Consider the following 16,182-nt stretch of genomic DNA (forward strand, 5'->3'; position numbering starts at 1 on the left):
AAAAACAAATTCCTTGGTTTGCTAATGTAATAATATATATTTTGTTAGTCTTAAATTATGATAATGCTTATTGTTGCTATTCAAGTGGAAAGTATATAATTGTGAAATGGCCTACACATGTATTGATAAATGGTACTAGTCTTGAAAACAGAAATAATTAAATATTATATTAAGTCTCAATAATCTCTGATTGACTTAGCCCTCGGCAGGGCCTAGGGAGCATGAGGAATATTTGCGTGTGTCTAAAGATGTGGCAGTATATTTTGTCAGAGAGAGAAATTGACCATATACAACATCTCGTTTCAACATTCAACCATGTAACGTCGTAACCTGTTCATTATTAAAGACTACCTACTATAGTATACGCAGTAATGATTTTTTTTTTTCCATGTTGCCGGAAGTTAGTCTAATTTTCTCAGACATCAAATTGGATCGTGGGGTGAACAGAATAAAATAATGTGAAATTGTAGGCGCATCTCACTATTATCACCCGTTTTATTTCGTATATTTTTTATTTGATTTTATTTCTGCATATTTTCCAAATAAAATATAACTGAATAACAAAGAACATAATATACATGTAAGGTATAATACAACATAAACAAACAATAATTTCTTAATGTCAAAATGTTTTTTGTACATAATATATGTACATATAATAACGAAACTTATTACTTCCATAACATATTATCATAAATTTAAAGTATTATCTGAACTATTCTGTTGGAAAAGTGCAGGAGACCGCAATCATAAGCAAAGCTTAACATTTCATTTATTTGGTCGCTTTATTTGTTCAGCATAAATTTTAGTTTCGACCATTCATCTAAAACACAGCCACATGTACATGGGTATCGACGGTTTCAACACTGCTAAAATAGACTAAGGAACAGTTCCAAAGTCTTAACATTACCATAAACTTTTTTTTTTTAATAGGATAATTTGGGCCTATTATTATACCGGTCAATTTTTATGTTTTTCTAAGACTGTTGTTCTAAATTGCTATACTCTTAATCAGAATAGACGTTGGATTGGAATATAACATTATTAAAGTTTATGATGGAGAGAAATGACGATGAAATTATAGGAAATAATGTTTGCGTCAAGCTTGTGAAAAGACTATTGCAGTCTAAATATACACGCCAATAAAAACTATAAAACAACAACATTATGTGATCTTTCTGATGGACACCACGGAAGTTCCGTGATTGACACACGAGCAACGAGGGGGGGGGGGGGGGGGGGGGGGGTATTGAGCACTGCTTTTTTTTTTTTTAAATCAACACCCCACCCCCTTTTTTTTGTGCCCACCCCAGGGGAGGACGCCCGTCTTCATTTTGATTTGAAAACAGTTTTTGGCCAGGGGGAGGGACCCCCTCTCCCCCCCTCCCACCCTTAGATATGCCACTGGGGATAGCCGTAGGGTCGACGGTCAGTTGGAGTCGAGATGAGAGTCATGAGACACACTTGATCAGCTTAATGTAACAAATAGCGGTCTGCGTGTGCTTAGAACTAGACTAGTCTATTACTATTAGTTCATCGTCGATCCGTCGTCCCATGCCCTCCTCAGAGACAGACCACGCCACAGAAGCCGCTAAAATGGTGTTTTCGAGATGTTTTAAGGTAAGGTTTGTTTTGGTTTTTCCTTAATTGTCAATAAGAGTAGTAGATTATATATATCTTATCATAGCTTCATTAGTTGAAACTGTGTGCTTCTAACGCAGTATCCAGACTAGAGCTAGGGAAAGCCCCAAATCACCACCATTGGTTGAATGAATTGAGCCCGGCTGCGCCCGCCAGGCCGCCTGCCAGGCCGCCTGCCGGCGGTGGCCTAAGAAGATGAGACTATAACTTCGTTAGTCAGTTAATTAATGCATTTTAGTACAAGTACTCGTCAATCGATGAGCGCGAACCTAGCCTGCATGTTCCTGATGTTGGACCGATGAAAGCCTTGCCTTTGCTTTGCCTTTGGTCTCTGAAAAGTCTGATATCAATGGTTATGGTTGTTCGGCAAACCCGGACTTTAGTGCCCCAGCTGAAAATCTCAGTTTATTATGGATTTAATATCAATAATATTAATTATGCTAATATATGCAAATATAAACATACCAAAACTTGATGATTTTTAATCATTTGACGTCATAAAAAGCAATTTTAAGCCAAAAATAGCAGCGAAGTAGGGGATCTCCTCTTTGCTTGATGCGAGATACTAGCGAACTGAAATAACCGAATAAAAACTATGGTGAACTAAAAAAAGAAAAGAAAAAATCAAACCACCTCTGAAATTACCTTTGAAATGTTTATTAATTTTTTCTTCCGATATGCGCACATGATAGGGGCAGGTTGGGATGGGATGGGGGGGGTGCTCAATAGTCGCCAAATTTGGGGTAAAAGGGCAACTGGCCTTGGGGGGGGGGCTAAATTTATTATTTACTTATTTTTCTTTGTAATCATTTTTCTAATTTTTTTCCGGGGTGGCTCTTTTCTTTATTCTGCCCCCAAGGCCAGTTGCCCTTTTACCCCAAATTTGGCGACTATTGAGCACCCCCCCCCATCCCATCCCAACCTGCCCCTATCATGTGCGCATATCGGAAGAAAAAATTAATAAACATTTCAAAGGTAATTTCAGAGGTGGTTTGATTTTTTCTTTTCTTTTTTTAGTTCACCATAGTTTTTATTCGGTTATTTCAGTTCGCTAGTATCTCGCATCAAGCAAAGAGGAGATCCCCTACTTCGCTGCTATTTTTGGCTTAAAATTGCTTTTTATGACGTCAAATGATTAAAAATCATCAAGTTTTGGTATGTTTATATTTGCATATATTAGCATAATTAATATTATTGATATTAAATCCATAATAAACTGAGATTTTCAGCTGGGGCACTAAAGTCCGGGTTTGCCTGGTTGTTCTGCTATAGGACCTAGACCTACTAATTACTACAGTGTAGGCCTAGGCCTAGGCCTAGACTCGGCTTAGCTACATGTAGCCTATACTATAGATCTAGATCTAAACATGATAAATAACTACGTCAGGCTCCTCCATATTCACTGACTGCCTCTATACAGAGCTGACTGAGTGTGGCTGTGGGGAGCTCAACAGGGAAGGGTAAGAAGTGCCCACTACCCCCCCCCCCCCCCCCATGAGCAAACAAAATCCATATGATACAAGTACGCTGGTTTATTTTACACGTCTGGCGTGAGGTTTTTTCATAAACCAGGAGCTTGCGGGAGAGCAGGAGGAAGGGCGTGTTGGCGAGAGTCTCCTGCTACGAGCTGGTGGGACGGCGGGAAAAGGAGTGTGGTGGCATATGACTCCCTCCAAATGCGGGAGGGTTGGCGGCCCTGGGTTATGCAATGCAGTTTGTGTGTGCATGAGCGCCGTACCCATCCTGCACAGTTCAGTAGCTTCACAAACTGGAGCTGGACAGATACAGTAAGCTGAAAATAAGTCCATAGATCTACACCTCTACAAATGAAAAAAATACAAATGGAAAGAATGCAAACTGCCATTGAAGAACGTGATACTACAAATACACGCAAAATCTTGTCACTCCAAGCAAACGAGCAGGAGAATTACTCACGACGGAACTGAATTCAGTGTACATGTAATTGTAAGTGCTAACAATATGGCACAGATGCAATCATCCTCAAAGCAGTCATTGAGACCTTTGGCCTTGGCATCTCTCTCGCCAATAGACAGAAATAACTGTCTGGTATGGGGAATTTTGAAATAAAACTGACATTTGTCAAACTTCCCCATACACCGACACATTTACGGTTATCCTTGGCATATGCACAATGGAGGGGGTTGGGGGTGGGGGGGGGGGGGGTCAATTAGAGATTTACTCCAGAATCTAGACAAAATGATATAGAAAAAAAATGATTGAAAACAAAATGAATCTAATTTTCTTATACCGGTACTATGAAAATAACATTAATTGTAGAACATCGAAATAGAAGGACTTACATGTACTTTCAGCTTATCTGATGCTTTTCTTGAAGCTTCTGTGCGAGTTAAGATGGGTGATCACACACAAACTGCATTGCATAGCCTCCCCTCACTAACCCGTACGTATAGAGACAAAATCTTGCCCAATTACAGCTAAATTCAACTTGTATACAAAGTGCATTGGTCTTTGAGTGGAAGAAAACTTACTGGAAAAAATCAATCCAAGAAGACCCTATCAAAAGAAAAATGCTGGTCTGCTATCCGCAACAAGATCCCATCCTAAACCACTGGGAGGACAAGTCAGGATGAGTTATTGAACTCATCCCCTTAATAAATTGTAACAAAAATGTAAAAATGCTAATCTCATGCAAAGAAGATCTTGATCATTTGCCTGCAATGGATAATTTAGATACATACCCCCAACTACATATTTGGCTGGTACATATCTTGTACAATGAACCATAGTGAACATTTCCCTTGCAGTTTAAAGCCCCTCTAAAGTGTTGGGAGCCCCAAATTTGCCAAAAATTTGATGACAAAATTTCACTTAAATTGTATCATAATGTGAAAGACAAGGATGTCATTTAAAACACATTTCTGCAAGGATTTTCAAAAAAGTTGTGTTTGAGGATAAATTTTGATAAAAAAAAGAATACTTAATTTTGTTTTTCTGTTGCATGCAGAAAACATACATTTTGTATTACTAATTTAGATGTTTTTAATTCCTAATTAGGACAAATTAACATACATGTATAACCTTATTTCACTCAAGGAACCTCCATAGAAATTAATGAGATTGGTGAATATATTGGTAGTATTTGAGGTTTCATTCTCTAGCTTTCTCTGAAACATGGATTCATGAAAGTACTTCATTATTGTTCAATAAACAAGGTTACACTATGCCATGTTTACGGTATTTCAGATTCTCTTGACATTACTGTTAGAGATGACATCATGACTCGGTCAATGTGATGGTTATTTTATCTGACTGCTAAGAATGCATAAATGTTTGTAAGTAAGCAACCAGACGGCCGACGGATTTAGGTCCTCTCCGAGGAACCTGGTAGTGAGGATTAATGCCTTACCAAACTAGCACATCGCCTTGGTTTCAAACCCGGGTCACCGGATTACGAGACCACTGCTCTACCGACTGAGCTATTGCGCCTCCTCAACTCAGATGATATTGAATCTCTTTTTACTGAAATAATAAAATTGGCAAGCTGATAGTAGTTAAATATTCAGAAACCCAAATCAAACATGCAAACATTTACTTATACACTAGATGATTACCGGTAAGGATTAATGTTAACATTGACCATATTTATATTTGTACATGTACATGTACATGTATGCCAAATAGTGGTAATGATTTTGTTGGTATGAGTTACTCACATTTTCTATACCAGGGTAACTTTTAAACAAGACTGCATCTCTGATTGAACAAATCTTTACTAATATGTAATGATGTACATGTATGTGCCAGTATAACTCCTGGTATTCTTTATTGTGATGCAACTGATCACTTCCAATTTTCCAATTAAGTAACCACATAATAACTCCTCCATCTGAGTCCTTCAATACCGTCAAATCAATGATGACACTTAATTGGCCCTAAAGGTTGATGTACTGTACAATGTACAAAAATCTCCTGAAAAGAAAAAAGGAATGAACTGAAAATAGCTGTAAAATACAACAACACCACCATTCTTGGATGACATTTGAGTTACTTTACATGTAGTTTGGTTGATAGTTGATACGCAATGAATTCTATGAATGCTTCTGAAGATAATTTAAAAAAAGTAAGAATGTGTAGAAGATATTTGATAAATTATTATGCAGAACCAGACTAAATTATTATCCAGAATAGTGCTGCGACCGTGTATAGGCACGAACCACCACTACACAACAGATAAACGAAGAACAAATAATCACCTGTTTTTCAGCATTATAAGAGTCTGAAGTCAATATTTCACAAAAATGTCATCAGTCTAAAAATAAAGTTTAAGTTCCACTGCTACTTCCTTGAATAATCATTTCCATACACTGTACGATTTTGATTCAATGCCGTTGAGTCTCTTCTCTTGTCATCATGCAAACAATGCCAATCATTGTGATCTAACTTTCCAGCGAGCGCAATGGTTTTGTGTGCAGTATGGTTACTACACCTGTACAGTTACAACTTTTCCAATGCCATTGAGTCTTTTCTCTTGCCGTCATGGTAATAATAATAGGCAATTTTTTTCAAACTCATTGCGGAATTAGAATCTGCGGTTCGTGTGCAAAATCGAGAAGATACTATAGTAACAGTTGGATGACCACTGAGGCCCTGAAATCTAGAACGGGTTTTGGCCAAATCTACGGGCGTTCTCAATGACGCCCCAAGTGAATCAAGTGCCTCGATACAAACCATTTCATTCACCTGATAATAATAATAGTATTTAAATAGACAGAATCCAATCTGCATACATTAGTTGTTGCCACACTTAATACATGCAGTTTGCATTCTGACTATTGCGAATCCTAGACAGGTGAATGAAATAATTTGTATTGAGGAACTTCACAAAGACGTACAGTATGTATTAAATTTGATTACATTACGAAAATGGCCTGTTCCCTTCAACGCAATACAGTACAGACGGGACTACACGACTAGCACAACTTGTCTCAACCAAGCCACAAAACGGCTTTTTATCAAATTTCAACAATAATTTATCATCAAGTTTTAAAACAATTCATATCCATATTCATGTTGTTACTGTTCAGAAACAATAATCGGAAGAAACAAAATTCACCGAAGAGTCCTTTGTGCCAGGGGCGGATCTAGGGGGGTTAGGAGGTTTAAATCCCCCCTTTGGCTGGCCAAGGTGCTTTCTACCTCCCCCCCCCCCGAAATATTGGTTGGCACTTTTTTCAAATTGAAAACAAATTTTAGTGCTCCCTACCCCCCACTAAGCAAAATATTGGTTGGTGCGATTTTTCAAATGTCAACCCCGCCAGCGAGCTTGTACCAAACATAGAAAAGAAGCTAGATCCGCCCGTTAAAATTCGTCATCCTTCGTTATTAGACGACAAAATTCTCATAACCATCTTTGGTACAAGCTCGCTGATTGGCTGTTTATTCACTTGGGGCGTCATTGAGAACGCCCATAGATTTGGCCAAAACCCGTTCTTGATTTCAGTACCTCAGCGATCACCCTGCTGTTACTATAGTAGCTTCTTGATTTTGCACACGAACCGCAGATTCTCTGTCCGCAATTAGCTTGCGAAATACCCCTAATGTTTGTCGAACTGGCAACAACTAATGTATGCAGTTTGGATTCTGTCTATTGAAATACTATTATCCTTATCAGGTGAAAGAAATATTTTGTATCGAGGCACTTCACAAAGACGTTTGCATTAAATTTGGTTACATTACGAAAATTGCCTAATGGCATTGCAAATGCAATACCTCCGTAGAAATACGTACGCATTCACCGAAAAGCAAAACCACATATTGTATTGAGGGCAGTCTGTATGCGACGGCCGTAAACCTGAGTGCTCTGCGTCCGCGAAGGTCTGTATGTTGCTGAGCGAAAACTCGCTAATATGTCAATCATTGCGGTCTGACTATTCCATGAGCATGATGATTTTGTGTGCAGTACTGTTACTACTGTAACAACTTTACAGAGAAAATGGTTGTTGTGAATGCGCGCTGGATTGCTGGTCTTAAATGTACTGTACAACATACTATACATGTACAAATGTACCTAGCTGAAATACTGCTTTTGTTTTTGGTAAATGTCATAACTGTGTACACGCAAAGATAAACTGGCTGTGTGCACTGAATGGAAATTACACACTAAACTCACAGCACTAATTCCAGAAACAATTTAATGACAATAAAAGATATTGTATAAATACCGGTAATTGGAATATTATTGAAGACTTGCCTGGTAAAAAGGTTAAAGCCTTTAAACCATCACATGACACTTGGTGTTCAAGTTATTCAACACCAAAAGAGTATTTGAAGTTACAATTTTAATGCTTATTTTGTGACCCTTTTTTATCTAATTAGTAAAGATATTAAAGGTAATGAGAGCCATTAACAAGTATTGATAGTAATAGTTTTTTTATGGGAAATGTAACCCTAAAAGTAAGATGCTCTGAAGGAAACAGAAAAAATTTAGAAGCAGGCTGGTGAAAGTTTGAACAAACTCAGACAAGTAATAAGTAAGGTTTTAATGTTTGAAATTTGTAGTCTGTATATGAATTTCAATTTTTTGAATTGATGATTGGGCATGTATAGTGATGTAATGTTGGACCAATATCATTCAACACTTGCACATGTAATATGACTATGATAGAACCTCTTCATTTTTGGAGGACCTATTGAGCTCTCTGAATATTTTTTAGTACAGCTCTGAGAGAAAAGGGACTGGTATACTGTAAACTTTGTTTTAAAAGTGTGAAACGAATGGAGATTTACAATTATGTCCCAGTAGAATGACTTACAGGGTATTGTACATTGCTGGTTGTGAATGTTAAGTGATTACAACTTTCTAAAATTTTTGTTCTTCTTGTTTTAAATCAATTTCTTTGAACTTTTCTCTCTTTTTTTTTCTTTCTTTTAAACTCTCACCAATTTTTTCTCTGATCTTTCTTTATTTACGGATTCAACTTGTTATAAAGGTTGGTATATTATATGATCCAACAACATTATTGATACTTTGCAGCAGAAGCATGCAGTTGTACACTGAATATAACAACTCTATATTTTGATGTTGTTGCTGATGTGTTGTTCATCAAACAGCCATGAAATTCATCATTATAAACTTCATTCATCATCCAAAAGTCAATATTTAAAAATTGTAATGATGTTTTTAAATATGGAGTGAGTCAAAGTCATTGGCTAGGTCAATTGGTTAAACAACAATATGGAATGAATAGTGATTACCTGTATTATTTTCATAACTTCAATTACTGAACAACTCTTAGTAGAAATTTTTTTAACACAGTGAGCAAATATTTCACCCAACAGCTAAAAATGTTTTTGTGGTTAATGTTGAATAGAAGTGTAACATTTTATCAACCCTAGAGATATTATTGTATTAAAGAACTTTTCAAATGTTGAATAATGAATATCCATTTTACATGTAGAGTGTATAAAAATACCAACATTTAGCAATCATACAACAAACATTCTGTGATATGAGTTCAGGCTCAAAACATAACACAATTTGTTAATGCATGGCAACAAAAATGAAGACACCTTATTGTTTATGTCTTGCAGTGTAGGAAATGATGTTATCTCTTATTGTGAAAGCTTTGTCAAAAAGCTGTATTACAGAATTTAAATACCTGTAGCTTTATTTTCAGTAGACAAGAATATCAAAAGACATCCAACTTCAGGACCTTGCCTATTCTGCAATTTTAATTTTAATTTTCTGTCAACATGATTGTATGAGTACTTTTAAAAGTTTGTTGTTTGTTAATTCATCATTTGCATAGCATTGCATAACATTCTTTAACCAATGAATTTCTGTTTACATTGGTGCCTAAATAATATGGATTTTGTAACTTTGATATGTGCAGTATACTGCTGAATGGGAAACATGATACATGTAAGTGACAATGTTGCAAAACAAATAGTGACTCTTAATATTAATGTTGATTCTAAAATACATACATGTACATTAATGAAATTCACAATGAACATGACGGACAAAGAAAGCGGACAAAATATACATTTCCTCATTCTACCCTCAACAATTGCTATGGTAGACAAAGGAACATCCTTTCACTGCTATTATGTAAAAATCTGTAGAACGGGTGTCACATGCATTTTGTTCTACACATTTTTACATAATAGCAGTGAAGGGATGTTCCTTTGTCTACCATATATAGCAATTGTTGAGGGTAGAATGAGGAACTGTATATTTTGTCCGCTTTCTTTGTCCTTAATTTCCATAGTGATTGTAGATTTCTGCACCTAAACAGATGTCTTGTTATCCAAAAGAACTGGTGAAACTCTCAAAATGATAACTCTCAATAATAGCACCACAATCAATTGGGTATCATTGCATAGAGAAATAGGTCTACACGTATTACAGAATAAAAAAGGATAGTATTATATTCTCATAAGTGATATTAACAAAAACCAACTTTCTAAACAGGGTGGATTGTTTCAGAAATGCATATTTCCTTCAAATATTTAATATCTGTGACATTTACATGCAATCTAAATTTGAAGCTCCATTTACTACCGGGTAGTTTGGTTGAAATTGGTTGCGAGTGTCTTTCTTCAAATCACTTTTTAAAGCAAAACAGGTTTTGATCTGAGGTATAATTAGAAAATTAAAACATTTGTATACTAATAAAAAGAAATAGATTAAATTCCTCTCCTGGCAGCTTCAACTCTGAAGTATGGATGAACTATGGCCTGTACCTGCAATAGAAGTGGTCAAAAGCCTACTATTTTGAGTAGTATAAAATTCTAATCTTTGGAAAATCCTGTTTCAATTTATTATACAATGTTCAGTGAGCTGTGAGGCTGCATTATAGATTTAAGTGGTATCAGTTACGATTTATGGGCCATTCCCTTTCTCCATCTCACTGAACATGTAAATAGTACCAGTATTCTTTTGGGCTATATTTAAAGAAATGTAAATCAAATCAGACTACCGGTAGTCATTCTCTTTCCATACAGTGATGAAGTGAGCAATGTGGTTCAAAATTCTGAATACTTTGTTTTGGTAATGTGATCTTCCAATGTCTTCCAATAATGGTTGTCTTGCTGACCCTGACTTCTAAGCAAATAGCCTACCTTTTTTTTAAATGGTACATTGTAGCTGCAATAGTTTTGAGAAAAAAATCTTGATATACACCCTGTACATGTAGGTGTCACATTAATTCATTTTCTATTTATGTAAATAATAGTAAGCATATCAACACCACCCTTATGTAAATAAAAATGTTAACAAAAATTCAGGGCAAAAACTTTTCCTCACAACAACACAGCCTCTCTAAATCAAATATGTTGGTATGTATTACATTTGATGTGATACATGTAGTTTGAATATCATGATGATACTGTACATGGTTATGAATAGCTATTATGGATCACATTCTTTGCCCCCAAGATATGTGAAATTCACCTATGTAGAAGATTTGGGATGAAGGGTTCTCAAATGGTATAGTTTGGCATAACCTGTCATTAATTGGAGCTTAACATGATTGTCATTTACATAATATTACTGGCCTTGAGGGAGAAACAAGGTAATACACCCTGTATTGCCTTCACTGATTCAGTAAGGGCAATACATGTACATATAAATGCATATCACTGTATCTCCCAAAAGATTATAATTATTACCTATTCATTTGTGAATCACGTACGGTCACTATACCCTACTACCGCGCCGCATGATAGTCTGCTCAAACTTTGCGGCGATTTTAGCTGTTTGAAAGGTCCAATATGGAACACAATCTTTGTACTCAAAGTGAATGGTGAAACCCGAAAGAGAGAAACTATCAGGAAATATTGCCCGCTCAAAACTGTTAGTTTGCGGACCGGGCAAATATGCATTTTAATGCATGGTACATGTACATGTAAAATTACCTGCTACTGTATACATGAAGGTAATAAAGCAAACAAAGATCAAATTCACTACTGGTTCCTGTAAAATTTCACCTAGAGAGTACATGTTGTGGATAGACAAACTACCAGCCATACAAGAATGTAGGAAAACCAAATCGAGTAGGAAATTGTTAGTTAAAAATTCAAAAATATTGCTTTGTATAATGTCTTATAATGTGACACTGAGAAAATCCTTTAGAATAGTGCTAGTACTCCAGTACACTGCTGAATCATTTTACATAGCAGCTCATGAAACTTAAATCACATTTTAGTCTTTTCAAATCCTCTGTGAAGTCCTTTTGACATTAGCTTTAATGTGGCAATTTTTTGTAGTACTCTGTACATGTACATGTACATTCAATCCTATGGTCATACAGAGATTGAATCACATTGTTATGAAATTTGAATTGCCTCCTATACAGGGTGTACATGTACATGTACTGTACATCTTCAACAATATTCACATACACAAGATTTGTGTAATTATCACTGTTTTGTATACTTGAGATGCTTTTCGCAAATATTTATTGGAAGATTTGTATATCCTTTGCTTACATAACATGGATTTCTTTGGCTTTGTCAAATAAATTTCTAATTGGTTTAGCATGTACACATGTAGACATATTGATCTATCACCTACACATACAGTACTGTACATGTATGTAGTGTACTGAAATATTATAAGAATACTTTCTTTTGATCCTGTAATGTAATCTGTATGATATGTTAGATATTTGATATAATTTTATAATTCTTAAAATGCTTATTCATTTTTCAGAGGGGCAGGTAGACACTTGATGACAATCAACGCAAAGGCACAAGGTCACTGTCAAGATAAAGGAGAAATGGCATGTGTACTCCACCGATTGTGAGAAGGGGCTCTTGATTATCCTTTGAAAAAAGTGGTAGATCAAGTTGATCCAGTGTAACAGTAGCAGCAAATCTATGAGGTATGTACAATGTAGATGGATTGTAACAAAAACTTAGGGGTGTTCAATGATCAAGGTACATGTATTTAAGACTCCTACCCCATTTTTTCACAATTTTTTTTATTGATGGCTATTAAGTGCTGCATGCATGTACAATGTAGTTTTTCAATGAATGGATGTAAAAATTGATGCTTTTGGATCATAATTGACTAATATGCCCATGTAGTAGACAATTTTCAAATAGTAGGTGTACCTTGCGATGAGCTATTACATGTACATGTACATTCACCTGTTTTCTATTATTGTACCTCAATACCGGTAGTCAGAATGCAAATTGTGAGGATTAGTTGTTGCTACATGTAGGTTGGGTAAACATTATGGCCTGCCTGACCTAACAACACGTAATGTGTGGTATTGGTATTCTGAAAGTGTTTATTATTGAAATACAATTTTTCAAAGCAGGAGAATGAAATGATTTATTAAGAGGCAGGTAAAGAAGATGTTTTTGCATGAAATGTATTTACGGTATGAAAATGACCGATCAAACCAAACTCTTGAGTATATTTGTCTTTACTTAGAATATATACTAGTATATGATAATAACTCAACTTTGTTATTGTTTTGTTCCTGAAAGTCATTTCATTTGATATATGCTGTACTGTGACTTATCCACATAGAAATTGTAGAGCATTGCATATAATACAATTTATAGATTGTTATGTTATAGATAATTATTGGGGAAAAACAATGTGAACCTTTCCATTTGTTAGTATTGGCAATACAGTGTACAGGTACAAGATTACAACAATTGTAGAATACTTAATACTAGACAATATTTGTATATTATATTATATGATATGATAGTATGGTATGGTATGATAGGGAAAAAATTCATCTCGGAAGAAATTGTAGACATTTGAATGAATTGTACTCCAAGATATATTATTGTTAGCACTGTTCACACTGTTCTTGAGACCAAAAAATAAATGGAAGCTCTGTTCTTTTTTTTCAAACCAACAGATTTCATATGGGATCCCTTTAAGTACAAGGTCTACGCAGCTTCACACACGCACTGAGAGGGACCTGGCAGAGGCTAATAGCATGGCCCTTGGTATGATCAGCCTAAGGTTAAGGTTGATTCAACGAGACATTAAATGGAGATTTTTCAGTGAATATTTTTTTAATGTTTAATTCCAGATATTTAATTGTCTCAAGTAAAAAAATATGTGTTCACTAGTGTTGATTTGAAAAAAAAGCTCCTGCTGTGGCAATCGAAAAGAGCGCTATATTTTGATTTCTTACAAAGAAGTTTCAGAACCTATGACTATAAAATTTCACACTTTATATCTAAAGGGTTTAATTATTTAAAATAATTTGCAAGTTTCTTGGAGGTTACACAAATTTGAAAAAGTGTAATTTGTAAGAGTTTACAGAACTCAATATCACTGTATTTTGATGATATTTAATTTGGGTTTGAATTAGAGCAAACAATTTAAGATTATACAAGTTAAACAAATAGGGTGTGTAGTTTGATAAATGTGGGATATCCATTTGTTTCATTATACTACAAATTTTTGTGAAAGGTCGATCATCCACTATTGTTAGAGGAAACCTCACAAAACCTCACCCTAAAGAATAAGCGTAGGTATTCTGAAAAGTGAGATGTATTTCTGCCGGCCCTATGATGTACAAAATTCCTTACGAAAATGGAAAAGAGCTACCGGTATGTAGGATGCGAAAGTTAATGTGGTTAGATGAGCAAGTGTGCACTTGTAAAAATGACACCTGGCTGGAATGATCCCCAGGAAGTAGAGAATGTGCATACATAGTGTGCGGGTAAGCCTGAATCTGATGACCGGGGTAATAATATATCTGTAAAGCACTTAGAGACATCATACGCTATATAAAAGCGGAATCATTATTATTATTATTTTATTTTAGGCCTCAGATGAAGGAAATGGGTGCCGAAAGATATCCTTTGAGCACCTTATCTCTGCCAAAACTGCATTAATAATTTAGCACTTTATGTAAAGTCCATTAGATAATATTTATTTGATGGTATTATCGTAATGGCATTCAGGAAAAGTCAACTTCAGGTGTACAATCATCTTGCAACTAATAAACCTTATATGTGATTTAAATAGTTTGTAAAATGATTAGAATAATGATAAAAGGATATGAGAATGGTTATGGTATACCACTTATAAGCTTGTATTACAAGATGATTTCAACATAAAAAATAAACCCAAACAAGCAAAAATATTGAGCATTCAACCATACTATTTTTTAAAGATGTGTATGTACACAAGAACCAAATGAGATCACTTTAAGGCGCCACGGAGGCATATATTACATGTAGTGTCTTATAGCTCATGCAAAAGTTGGTAACCCCCTGCCTAACTATTTGTTCAGGTTTTTCTGATATGTGTTGCTAGATAGCAAGATGATTACCATTCTACAAGCTCCTTGAAATTATTTCTTGCAAAAGTTGAATACTGTACTAAAACATAAGAGGTGACAATTATTAGTCCCCTGTCATCATCTAAATTCCTATATGGCTTCTTTTCTTTTCTGTAACCATGTTAAATATCACAAACTAGTTATTAAAAGCTCCATAAGTTTTCTGAATTCAAAGGTGACCAAGTGCCTACCGGTACTTCATTCTTATTATTTACTTTGACTGGCCTTATTATCTCTTGTGCTATGTTTCAGGTGTGGGCAACACATCCATATTTGTGTGGGCGTATTAAACCTGACTGCAGCTATTGCTCTTTGTACATTAAATATGTAACAAATGAAAGCATTGTAAAGTTGTAAACATGTTTACGGCATAGCTTCTGTATGAGGCTATTGATATATCACCTGTGTAAATATATACATTATTTCAATAACATTTGCTATTTTTTGTGGGGATAATAGTGCTATACATTCCATTCAAAATATACAAACAGACCGGTTTTATTGTACATAGGTCATGCTGAAATATAATAGTGTAAATGAAGAAAAATTACCATGTAGTAAATATGATTTCAGGAACACGATGTTGGTTTGCTGCAATTCGAGAATTGCTGTGTTGACAATTGTTCCGGGCTTTAGTTTAACAAAATTGTAGGGTTAGGGTTAAGGTTAGATTAATATTTAAGCAAGATTTAGGGTTAGGTATAGTATTGGTCCAGGATTAAAGTTAGTAATTCATTTAATGTTGGGAACTATTGTGAAGCAATTTTAGTAGGAGCATGTGTCACAAAACTCAATTTTTCCTCACATTTTGTAGGAGGTATTATACTTAAGTATTCATCATGGAATACCCAAACAAAGTCTGTTTTGTATGTGCTTTATTTTTTGTTTGGTGTGCATGTTGATATTTCTGACTGTAGTAGTAGTAGTAGTAGTAGTAGTAGTAGTAGTAGTAGTAGTAGTAGTAGTAGTGGTAGTAGTAGAATTAGTTTTACAAGCTCAGTTTTAAAAAGCCTCTCAACAAAACTTAATATAGACAAGTACAAATAATACACAGTACAATAGGTGACAACTTATTACTTATTCCATACTTGCAAACAAATTGATGATAAAAATAGAATAGATTCGTCATTAGTATTATTTTTTATAATTATTGTTAAGTGAGGAATATTCATATTTTAAATAGAAATCGAGACTGATTAATTGAGTGTGTGAAGATTTGTTTGATTTTGAACCA

General features: G+C 35.1%; 1 long non-coding RNA gene across 1 annotated transcript; it reads left to right on the top strand.

Moving 5' to 3' along the window:
- Nucleotides 1-1,491: 1,491 nt before the first annotated feature.
- Nucleotides 1,492-15,805, top strand: LOC115919147. Its single transcript, XR_004061719.1, has 3 exons — nt 1,492-1,620; nt 12,338-12,509; nt 13,509-15,805. It is a non-coding gene; the product is annotated as an uncharacterized LOC115919147 (long non-coding RNA).
- The last annotated feature ends 377 nt before the right edge of the window (nt 15,806-16,182 follow it).

Source organism: Strongylocentrotus purpuratus, unplaced genomic scaffold (genome assembly GCF_000002235.5).
Source record: "Strongylocentrotus purpuratus isolate Spur 01 unplaced genomic scaffold, Spur_5.0 spur5_scaffold_6, whole genome shotgun sequence".
Classification (NCBI taxonomy): Eukaryota; Metazoa; Echinodermata; class Echinoidea; order Camarodonta; family Strongylocentrotidae; genus Strongylocentrotus; species Strongylocentrotus purpuratus.